This window comes from Perognathus longimembris, chromosome 25 (assembly GCF_023159225.1).
Source record: "Perognathus longimembris pacificus isolate PPM17 chromosome 25, ASM2315922v1, whole genome shotgun sequence".
Classification (NCBI taxonomy): domain Eukaryota; kingdom Metazoa; phylum Chordata; class Mammalia; order Rodentia; family Heteromyidae; genus Perognathus; species Perognathus longimembris.
This window is the reverse complement of record NC_063185.1, coordinates 6,767,436-6,779,018: the sequence shown is the minus strand read 5'-3', so window position 1 is coordinate 6,779,018 and position 11,583 is coordinate 6,767,436.

Genomic DNA, 11,583 nt, shown 5'->3' with positions numbered 1-11,583 from the left:
CACACTTTGCTTTTTCTTTTTAATGAGACTTGACTAAAAGATATGTAATTTGTCTCCATTATACACAAGCCTTAATCCTAATTTTTACTTTCTGAAAGGGCTGTACATTGAGGTCTGGAATTACTTTATATCAGATAAACCACACATTTCTCTTATCTGGCCTGTTTCACCTAAAACTTGTGATGGGGTATTTGAGTTGTTCCATGTTAATAGAGGTTTTTCTTTGCAGAAATTGCCTTTAATTGAATATTTTAAATGTTTACCAAACACTGTATCAAGAAACTCTTCTTTAAAGAGCCGGGAGAAAAGCAGACTGGCAAGGTTATGCAGGCAAAGCTTTGCTTTCATCAGAGGTGGCCAACGCCAAACATTTGCATTCCCAATTGAAATGAATTCAATTTTGCTACCTCACCTTGGTAAGTAATCTTACTTTCTACACTACTCAATTGCTTGGGTCCTTTTGAATTTGATCATGATGTTCTTTGGTCACATTTGGTAAGTGCTCAATAACAGCCTTCATAAGGAATCCTTAGATTCGTTCTTAAATTGCACGCAACAAAAATTTGTTGTTGTCCAGCTGACGAGGCATCAATGAACCATGTCTGCTTCCAAGGTCCCCACGGTGTAGTTATTTGGAGTGAGTGTAGGCGTTTTAGTCAGATGTGGAGGAGTAGCAGTGACTTTGTGGGTCAAGGTGAAGGTTCTGGAAAAGATGTCTAGGCGAGCTTGGACATTGGCTTTGTAGATGAAGCAGCTTATGCTGTTTCCCTTCGATTACTAGTCCACAGACCTTACAGAATGCCAGCCATTTCCAGTTTATTAGTTTGCTTTATGTTGTGATGTATTCTGAACAAAAACCAGCTGTGGGAGGCAGAGTTTAAAAGTATTCAGTTGTAGAAAAGCAAGTCAGCTGAGATCTAAAGAATCCCTCTTCATTAAAGCTGTATTTGGCAGTATTCTTGAATTTTCTTTTTTTTTTTTTTTTTGGCCAGTCCTGGGCCTTGGACTCAGGGCCTGAGCACTGTCCCTGGCTTCTTCCCGCTCAAGGCTAGCACTCTGCCACTTGAGCCACAGCGCCGCTTCTGGCCGTTTTCTGTATATGTGGTGCTGGGGAATCGAACCTAGGGCTTCGTGTATCCGAGGCAGGCACTCTTGCCACTAGGCTATATCCCCAGCCCTTGAATTTTCTTTCTATGGTCTTCTCCCTTTGTTGACTTGGTAACTTCATAGAAGAATAATTTTCACAGCGATTAAGTCAGGATGTGATGAAAATGAAACTAAAGTGGCTGTAATGGAAAGGTTATTTAGGCCTTCAAGTTCATTTGTAAAATAAAGTTAACAGTGTAAGATTTGTTTTTGGTGTGTGCGTGGGGAGTGGAATAGTTGAAAAGTAATAAATGGGCATGAATTATTAGCCCCAACTTGATTTTGAGTTTAGCACATTGTAAGTTTCTTGATGCTTAAAGTTAGTGGAGGATTTTATTTTGGAACTTGGATGTACTGCTCATATGAAAGAAAGGCACAGGTCTGGTTTGGAAAAAATATTCTTTGACACTGGCATCACTTTTTAGTAGCGTCATATTTTCCCAGAATACAAATTTAAGTGCTACAAGGTGAAACACTCATAATATTAAAAAAATCATTTAAAAGCTGCTTGTTGAAAAGGGAATCTTGAAGTAGGAAGCTAGAGAGGGCAGATAAAACTGTACTGCACCTAGATTTTCCAGCCTTTTATTTTTTGTGGCTCAAGTGGTAGAGTGCTAACCTTGAGCAAAAAGAAGCTCAGGGACAGTGCTCAGGCTTCAAGCCCCAGAACTGCCAGGGGGAAAAAAAAGCACTTCCAGGATTCACAGACCAGCAAGACCAGCACGGAGACTGTCCTATAGTTTGCTTCTGGTTGGAATTGAGTTTCTTTTGAGATGATGTCTTTTACGTTTTTGCCTTATGGTGGTATCTCAGATGGTTTATACAATCCAAACAAATTGGAGTTAGCCCCGCTGCCACTTAATGGACATTTTCTGATTAAAATCAAGACTCTTAGTTTGATATAATGTGAGAGATGTTTGTTTATCTTTGATGTTTATATTACAAATACAGTTTGCCTCAGAGTAAGGTTTACAAGGATGCATATAAACAGTTTAGTCTCTGGTAGACAGTTGCGTTAATGTTATGACTCCTGATAGATGTGGCTGATGAGCAAAAGGTATCATTTATTTCACTCTCACCATAGCCACATAGTATTTATATGGCTAATGAGGTAACAACTGCCTTGTGCCTTACTCACTCTTCTTTGTGTCCGTACAGCACTGTCCTAGGCCGTGAACTCAGGGCCTGAGCACTGTCCCTGAGCTTCTTTTTGCTCAAGGCTAGCACTCTGCCACTTGAGTCACAGCGCCACTTCTGGCCATTTTCTGTATATGTGGTACTGAGGAATCGAACCCAGAGCCTCATGTATACGAGGCAAGCACTCTTGCCACTAGGCCATATTCCCAGCCCCGGGCTTTAATTCTTTACCTGCTGGATCAGTTTAAATGCAGGGCCCGTACACTTTTGGCACTTAACTGTAGCAGGAGAAAGAGGAAGCACATTAACCATCAGTACAGCTTGAAGTATTTGTTTACCATAAGGAACGTGTGACCAAAATAATATGTGTTTGGTAGAGAGGTGACTTCCAGGTAGAAAGAAGATTCAAGCGAAGAATTACAGAGGATAATCCCTTTTGGCTTAGAAGATGGGCAGGTGGGACAAGGCATTTCATGTGGAGGGCAGTGCAGAGGCCTGAATCTAGTGTGGGCTAGCACTGTTCCACCAGGCCAGTTTACAGATGTTCTTATTGGGAAACAGGATGGGATGCATGGTTAGGACGCTTGCTTGGCACACATGAAACCCTGGCTGGATCCTCACCACAAAACCACAACCCAAACCTGGATCTTCTCATTGGCTCTACTCTTCTCCCGGAGAAGACAGCTGCGGCTCATCTCAGACAGGTTAAGCAGTTTTCCCCAGGCCACCCAGCTGGTGAAGTGATAGAGCTGGGTGGGAGTGAAAAGCCAAAGCCAAGTCTAACTGTCATTCCAGTAGGCTTTTTTTTTTTTTTTTTTGCACTAAACACTGGTTTCCAAGTAGCAGTGGCCAAATTCCATTAAGAGGATGTTCTGAGGGTAATGGGGGAGTTGTGAGAAATACATGGGGGCATCATACTGAGGTCTTTGAGTAGCAGGCTAAGGAATGTGGGCGGTAGAAGTTACTGAAGGTTTTTGAGTAAGAGCTCTAGTTGTACTGAATTCAGGAAGGTTATTGTAGTAGTAGTGAAAAAAATTAAGGGTTAGTGGGTAAAGTTTCAGGTGTACAGGGTGACTGCCCTTAACCGGGCAAGTGAGAGAATGGCAGCATGAACAGAGGTGGCTGTGGAAACAGAGGTGGAGAGTCAGGGGAAGGGGGGAGTAGGGACAGTATCGCTAGGGGCTGAGGCAGAATTATTGTGTGCATGTGAATGTGGAGCAGCCCACAGGCTGAAGACGCTGGTCCGTACACTGAAAGTGGGGGGGGGGGGGGGTGTCTTGCATTGTAAGGCTTCTTCGGCTTTCTCAAAATTTCTTTTCCATTGGGGCAGACAGTGCTCAGGCCCTGAGTTGAAGCTCCAGGACTGGTTTAAAAAAAAGTGTTTGGTTTGATGAAAACAAAAGACCTCAAATCCTTTTCATTCTACCATTGTTATTTTGTTGGTCATGGGGCTTGAACTCAAGGCCTGGATGCTGTCCCTGAGCTTTTTTGCTCAAGGCTAGGTTCTATCACTCGAGCCACAGCTCTACTTCCAGCTTTTTGGTGCTTAATTCTAGATAAAAAAAAAATCTCACAGACTTTGCTGCCTTGGTTTCAAAATGCGATCCTCAGATCTCAGCCTGTTGAATAGCTAGGATTACAGGCATAAGCCCTGCGCTTCCAAATAAATCTTCTGTTTGTGATTGTCATAGAAATTGAACATATCTGGCCTGACACTGCTTTATAGAGGGCCCAGCTCGTAAGGCTGACTCTTATCTGGGCACTTGGACTGAGGGAATATTTGCACAGTTCTCTACTGGATGACAGTGGCTCACTGTGCTTATTAGATTGTGTAAGCAATATATTTTTTTGCTAAATGCTTGCTTTCCTTTGCAAGTTACATGCCAGGCAAAAGGTACCTAAAAACTTGAGATTCTTCTGTATTATCATATATTAATTATATATGTGTGTGGGGATGTCATTGTGACGTTTCTATACATATATAAACTGTTCTAATCAATGTCACTTTATCAATTCTTACCCTTCAAACCCAGGGCCTTGGTGTTTTTTTGTTTTTTTTTGATTGTGGGGTTTGAATTCAGGGCCTGGACACTGTCCCTGAACTCTTCTGCTCAAGGTTAGCACTCTATCACTTTGAGCCATAGCTCCACTTCCAGTTTTCTGGTGTTTCATTGGAAATAAAAGTCGCACAGGCTTCCTGCATGGGCTGGCTTTGAACTGCAATCCTCAGATCTCAACCTGCTGTGTAGCTAGGATTATAGGCATGAGCTACCAGTGCCCTCATAGTGCCCTGGATTTTTTCAATGGTCTTGAAAATCAGCCCCCGGGGTATGTGTGTGGCTGGGGTTGGGTGGGGGGAGGGAGTGTAAAGGAGTTCTCTGCCTATTTCTCTTAAGTGTGAGCTCACTGCATGTCATTCTAAGTAGATGCAAATACCACACTTGACAGGTCTGAGTTCTGTGAATCCTGACCTCTGAACTTGGGAGTTAGCTTGTGTATGTAGCCAAACATTTGGAAAACAAAAGGTCTTAGAATTTCCATTTTGGAGGAACTTGCTATCCATGTTATCCAGCTCTGTGTCTAGAGACAAGCTCCACTGTGCTGTTTCTACTGTGTTAATTCCTTTCTCAGACTGGTTTTATTCCCACTTTTGTATTGTATAACTAACATGACTAGTAATGAACCTGCATTAGGCTGGGAGAAGTGTTGAATGAGGAGAGTAAAATAAAATATGGATTTATTTAGTAAGAACTGTTAAAAATATTCATACCTCTGGCTTTGGGATGCTTATTAGGAATTTAACCTAAGAAAACAATTCAACGAATTGTATGCAGAGGATCATTATAACAGCAAAAGATCTGGAGTCCACGTACCTGTCTGGCAGTAGGGATATGCCTTCTGAGTTGTGCTGTGTAAATAACCAGTCATCCATCCTCAGAGGAAGAGACAAATGTGCCAGATGTAGACATTATATACATTATATATATAATACATTAATAGCACAGGGGAGATTCCTTGTGACAATTCTAGAAATGCATAGAGTATACTTTGAACATGTTTACGTCTCAAATCCCCCTCCTCCCTCTTTTCAGGGTTTTGTGGGTTTTGTTATGCTATTTTCATGTGTGTATGTGTGTGTGTTTGTGTACACACACATCACATTTACACATATGCACATACATGTCTTCATGTGTACACACATTTACACATATGTATGTGTATATACTTCTACATACATATGCATATGCATAAACATACAGATATAGATATATATATCATACACAAAATATGATCTTTTTTACCCCCTAGTACCCACTGCTTTCCCCCTCCTGCTCCTCCTGATCAAATATTTTCTTGACAATTGCACTTATATGAGGTACCTAAGATAGGAAGATTCATAAAGGTAAAAGTAAAATAGGCTGGTATATAGCACAGTGGTAGAGCCCTTGTTTTGTGTGGCTAAGGCTATGGATTAAATCCTTAGCTCTGCTAAAGTAATAAAAGTAAATGAATAATAAGTAGAGATTGGCAGTGGCTTGGGGCGGGGAGGAGGCAAGAGGAGAGACTGATTAAGGGGTACAGAATTTCTTTGGGGGTAATTTAAAAATTGTGGGAATGGAGAGAGAGAGAGAGAGAGAGAGAGAGCAAGAGAGCAAGAGCATGCGCACGAGTGAGCACCTGGCTTATAAAGTATTGTCAATGTATTTAGTGCCACTGAATTGAACAGTTAAAATGACTAACAGAAGATATTATATTATGTGTATTTTACTCTAACAAAAATGATAATATATTATTTAGTGGAATGCATAAGTATATTAAAGTGCAGGGATTTAAAAGTACATCTGGAAATAAAATTGTGGGGAATTAAGATTATGTTGCTGCAATTGTACTTACAACTATAAATATCTCTTTAGATATTAGATGTCACAGGCCCAGCCCTTGGGAGGCAAAGGGCAGGAAGGCCGTGAGTTCAAGACCAGTCTAGGCTACATAGTTTGAGGCCTCATTTCAATAAAAGAAACAGTGAATAACATGAAATGAGAGTGCCACCGATTTACTTAGTAAATGCATTTCTCTTCTAGGTGTCCCCTCTCTCCTTTCCTGTACCCAGAGTTGCTTTCCAGTGAGTTTCTGTTGCCCATCTCCTGCCCTTGTCCACTGTTCTGTGTTTATATGTGATTTTTCTCAGCCAGCATGCTGTTTATATACAGGATTTATGTGACAGCTTCCTGGGGTGGCCCATTACAGAGTTGGATTATAAGCATGCTCTTTCTTTTTTTTTTTTTTTTGGCCAGTCCTGGGCCTTGGACTCAGGGCCTGAGCACTGTCCCTGGCTTCCTTTTTGCTCAAGGCTAGCACTCTGCCACTTGAGCCACAGCGCCACTTCTGGCCGTTTTCTGTATATGTGGTGCTGGGGAATCGAACCCAGGGCCTCATGTATACGAGGCAAGCTCTCTTGCCACTAGGCCATATCCCCAGCCCAGGAAGCATGCTCTTTCTTGCAATTTTTTTTACATTACTTTATGCATGGGCTGCTTGGCTCTCTGCCTGCTGGGTGTGCAGACCCAGCCTTGCCCACAATCCTCATGACCCACATACACACATCACTGTATTCTCAGCCTTGGGGTCTGGCCATATCTGTCTTCCCTTTTTATGCAAAACACCATTTTCTTTGTACCAAGAAGATAAAGGCCTGCAGAAGCATGGGGCAGTCTAGAGAGGGCAGGATCTGTTCAGATAGTTTAAAGCTGGAAGAATAAATGCTCATTCCTGAATATCTGTGAGGGAAGCAGATTTAAAAAAAAAATCTAATCACTGGTGTAAAATTATTTCACTTTTGTTTTGAAGAGATAACACATGACTACCAGCAGAGGGTGCCAGTTGCAAGTTGTGGATTGGGGAGATGAACTCTTTGGAAGACTTTGGAATTATTGGAATGTTCTGGACCTTGCACATGAAACCCCCTTCTTGGTGCTGTAGTGGTTCAGGCATTTCTTTGACTCCCTTGAGGATCAGCAGTGTACTTCTAGTTTTCCCCAAGATCAATTCTTGGTTTGATCTAGTTGATAATCTAGGTGTCCAGAAGACTATATTACAGGAGGTGTTTAGAAGCTTGGTGTGCTAGCTGGGTGTGTGGAATCTTTAGGGAAAACTGCTATTCTAATCCAGAGGTGAGGAGGTTAGGGCATTAGACCAGGCATCTGAAGGTCTTGTTCTTCACCAAAGCTGGTCTTCTGAGTGTCTTGGGCCAGTTCGTTCGTTCGTTCCTTCCTTCCTTCCTTGTTTGGTTGCTTCCTTCCCTCCCTCCCTTTCTCCCTCTCTCCCTCTCTCCCTTCCTCCCTCCCTCCCTCCCTCTCTTTCCTTGCTTCCTTTCTTTTTTGTTGGTCATGGGGCTTGAACTCATGGCCTGGGTACTGTCCCTGAGATTTTTTTCTGCTCAAGGGTAGCGGTCTACCACTTTCAGTTTTCTGGTGGTTAACTGGAGCTAAAAGTCTCATGCATGGGCTGGCTTCCAGCTACGATCCTCAGATCTCAGCCTTCTCAGTAGCTAGGATTACAGGCTTGAGCCACCAGTGCCTGGATGCCAGTTGCTGTCTGTGTCTGCCTCAATGGCCTTCTCTAAAAGAGGTCATAAGGGTAGTATTTCCTCTGTACAGTAGGTAATAGTGGGCAGAACTGGACTCTAATGCCAGCTTTGCTGTTCACTACCTATGGAGCCATAGCAAGTTATTTAACTCCCAGAGCTCAGTTCTCTTACATTCACAAACCTCAACTGGGTTATAAAGCTGGAAGGAGAGCTGCACATGTACAGTGTGGAGTTCAGAATCTGGCCCAGAGTGAATATTCCCAGAGGACATTCTCTCTTGCGATAATAGACAGAATCTGTTTGTGACACAGAATGTAGAAACCAGGAATCTCTGTGGATCATGTGCCCTTCTGTTAGCCAGTTCTAGAGTTTGAACTTAGGGCCTCACTTGTGCATGTATGGCCTGCTTGCTTAGCTGGTGATTTACCACTTGAGTCACAACTCCAGTCCCACAGCTTTTTTTGTTGGTTATTTTGGTGATGGCTTTTCTGCTTGTGCTAGCTTTGAACCAGGATCCTGATGTTAGCCTTCCTGACTAGGTGGGATTACAGGTGTGGGTCACTGGCACTTAGCTGCCTTTTGGCTTTTGTTGGGCTTCAGTCCCATTTCAGTTTCTGCCTGGCTTTCCGAAGGTAATGCTAAGCAGTTAAAAGGAGTCCACTCAGTGAGAGTTCCAGACACCAGGGGAAGTTTTGGTGGTAAAGTGTGAGTGGGCTTTAATTTCACTCAGGACTAGCCCTTGCTGGCCTATGCATAATAGAAACTTGCTGGGAGGTAAAATGGCTGAAGGAAGGGCCCTACCCAGGCTAACTTCCTGACTTAGGGCTTGCAGACATTTAGTGTGGTAGCATTGTCACAGACAATGAAAGGAGCTGCTAGTGGTTACCCAGGATTTATTACAGGCCAGGCCCTCTGATAAGTGCTGTTCATACTTCTATATTCAAATTCAGTGACCCTGGGAGGTCTACTGTTTCCACCTTCTCCTTACAGAAGGGAAAATGGGGCTCATAAAATAACTTGCCTGGGGTCATGTTTCTGGTAAGTACATTTGAACTGAGTCCTACCTGATTGTAATAGCCCAGGCTCATTTTATTGTTCTCAGTGGCTTTACTTCTCCCAGTACATTATAGCCACCTCTGAAGTTCACCCCAAACTCTTGACCCTGGGCCTCTAAATCTATAGGTGTGATTGAGCTGGGACTTGACCCTGCACTGTTTGTTGGATTTTCCAGAATTATCATATGCAGTGTTTATCCCTTGTAAGAATATAGTTTAAAAAATAGTAGTTGTATGTAGACATGAAAGGGCCAGCTTAATCAAGATAGGGATCATTCCCCTACTCTAAAAGTTCCATTGTGCCTTTTGATCTCCTGATACTTACGCAAACCAGCTGCCCTGCTGGTTTGGGTGCTGGGCAGATACAGAACCCCTTGAGCCACATTATAGTGGCCCCACACATGAAGGGAAATTGATTTCTCTGTCTCCAGCTAGGCTGCGCTCTAGCTCTGCATTGGTACAGAGCCTGGGAAAGAAAATATTGGAAGGGAAGGCTACAGGCCCAGTAGAATTAGACAGTACTGTGGGTAGTCCAAGGATGGAGATTTTGCTTTATGCAAGTACCACCTCAGTTTCTTTGACTATTTTTTTTTATTGTAAGAATCTAAGAGCAATGCTCCTTAATCTGAAGTCCAGTCATGGAAGAATGAGCCAGGAGTCACATCCATGTTGTGGTCCAGAGAACATTTGCATAAGTAGAACATGTAAAATATTGCCTCAAAACAAGAAAGTGACCCCTTTAGGTCCTTTAGGCAAGGACCCTTCCCCTGTCACAGTCTTGGTTAACGTGTCAAAAAAGTGGAGTTGTAGAAGAAAGTCTGTAGTTGTGTTTCCTGAGTTGACTCTGCTCAACCCCGAAGCATTTCCTTTGTGCACATTTCTCCTCCGTCAGGTTGGTGACTCGTGGCGCTTCCCCCTTTCCCGCACGAGGGTCTGCACAAAGGACATGTCACCTCTTTCCTCAGTCCCCCGTGAGTCAGCCAGCTGTCTTCCTGGTGGATGCCTGCATCCTTGCACGGATTCTGCAACTGGGTTTCCTCATGTGTGATTGACCTCGAAAGGAAGCATCTGGAACGGTACCAAGGCTGATTAGAGGAGGATGAGGAAGAAGCAGAGGGAGAAAGGAAGACAGGAGGGGTAGTAGGGAAGGATGAAGTGAAGATAACAAGCATGGAACAAGTAAACAAAATTACCCAGGCTGCTTCTTCCTCGAGGAAGACTGAGTTGGGGTAAAGACCCATCTAAGACAACATTGAAGTGTCTGAGAATCACATCCTAGCCATTTTGAGTTCAGCATAGTATATAAGGTTTAAGTTCCTTTCATTTCCTTTTCTTTCTTTCTTGTTTTTTGGTCATTCGACTCTTCTAAAAAATTAAATATTAGGGCTGGGAATATGGCCTAGGAATATTGCCTTGCATACATGAAGGCCTGGGTTCTATTCCTCAGCACCACATATATAGAAAAATCCAGAAATATTGCTGTGGCTTAAGTAGTAGAGTGTTAGCCTTGAGCAAAATGAAGCCAGGGACAGTGCTCAGGCCCTGAGTTCAAGCCCCAGGACTGGCAAAAAAATTAAAATATTCATTTATTGTTATAGAGGTGATATACAGAGGGGTTACTGTTACATAAGTCAGGTAATGAGTATATTTCTTTCTGGACAGTGTCACCCCTTCTCTTGCCATCTCAGTTTTTTCTCCCATCCCCATCCACAAGTTGTATAGTTCATTTTCTTTCTTTTTCTTGGTCAGTCTTGGGGCTTGAAGTCACTCTCCCTGGCTTTTTCTCAAGGCTAGCATTCTATCACTTGAGCTACTGCACCAATTCCAGCTTTTTCTGTTAATGTGGTACTGAGAAGTCGAACTCAGAGCCTCATGCATGCTAGGCAAGCACTCTACCACTAAGCCACATTCCCAGTCCATATACTTCATTTTCAACATACCGTCTAGTGAGTGCCACTGCTGCTTGCTGTATTTGTTCACCCTTTGTCCCTCTGAGTTCCTTATATTTCTGTTACTTTAGTGTTCCTGCCTTCACTGGATGGTTTCTGATCTTTGTAACATTGAAGAAATTTAAGAAGTCAATATTATAACATTAAAGTGAGAAGTAAAATGGAACATTTGAGACCTTCTTAGAATCATGTGACTTAAAGATCTGGTCCTATGGAGTGATTGCGCATGGGGTCTAGCATGGGGAAATGTCTCGCTGTGCAGGTTCTAGAGGAGCCAGGCACAGCCCTGAGAAATCCTGGAATAGAGTCGCTCATGTCTGCCTTCTCTGAAGCTTCTGAGGCCAGCTTTCTGTGATTAATTTTGCCAGCTACCTCCAAGCCTCTTGGCGATAGCTAGCAGGTACAAGCTGGCTTGCTGCTTTCTGCAAGATTGCGTTTTAGTTTTCGAGACAAGGTGTATAAATAATTAATTGCCCCAGACAGTATATCAGGTGTGAGATTAGCAGTAAGGGCTATGTGCTTTGTAGGTAGCTGTTATAGATGAGACTGGCTGCGATGGTTGTGGTTGTCGTGATTAGGGAAGATTTTATGAAAATCTGGGATTTCATGGCCCTTAGTCTATACTTTCTGCGTCGCAGCTTCCTATCAGTACCACTCAGGGCCCAGATGCTGTTCCTGAGCTTTTTAAAAATTTATTTTTAGTTTTCTG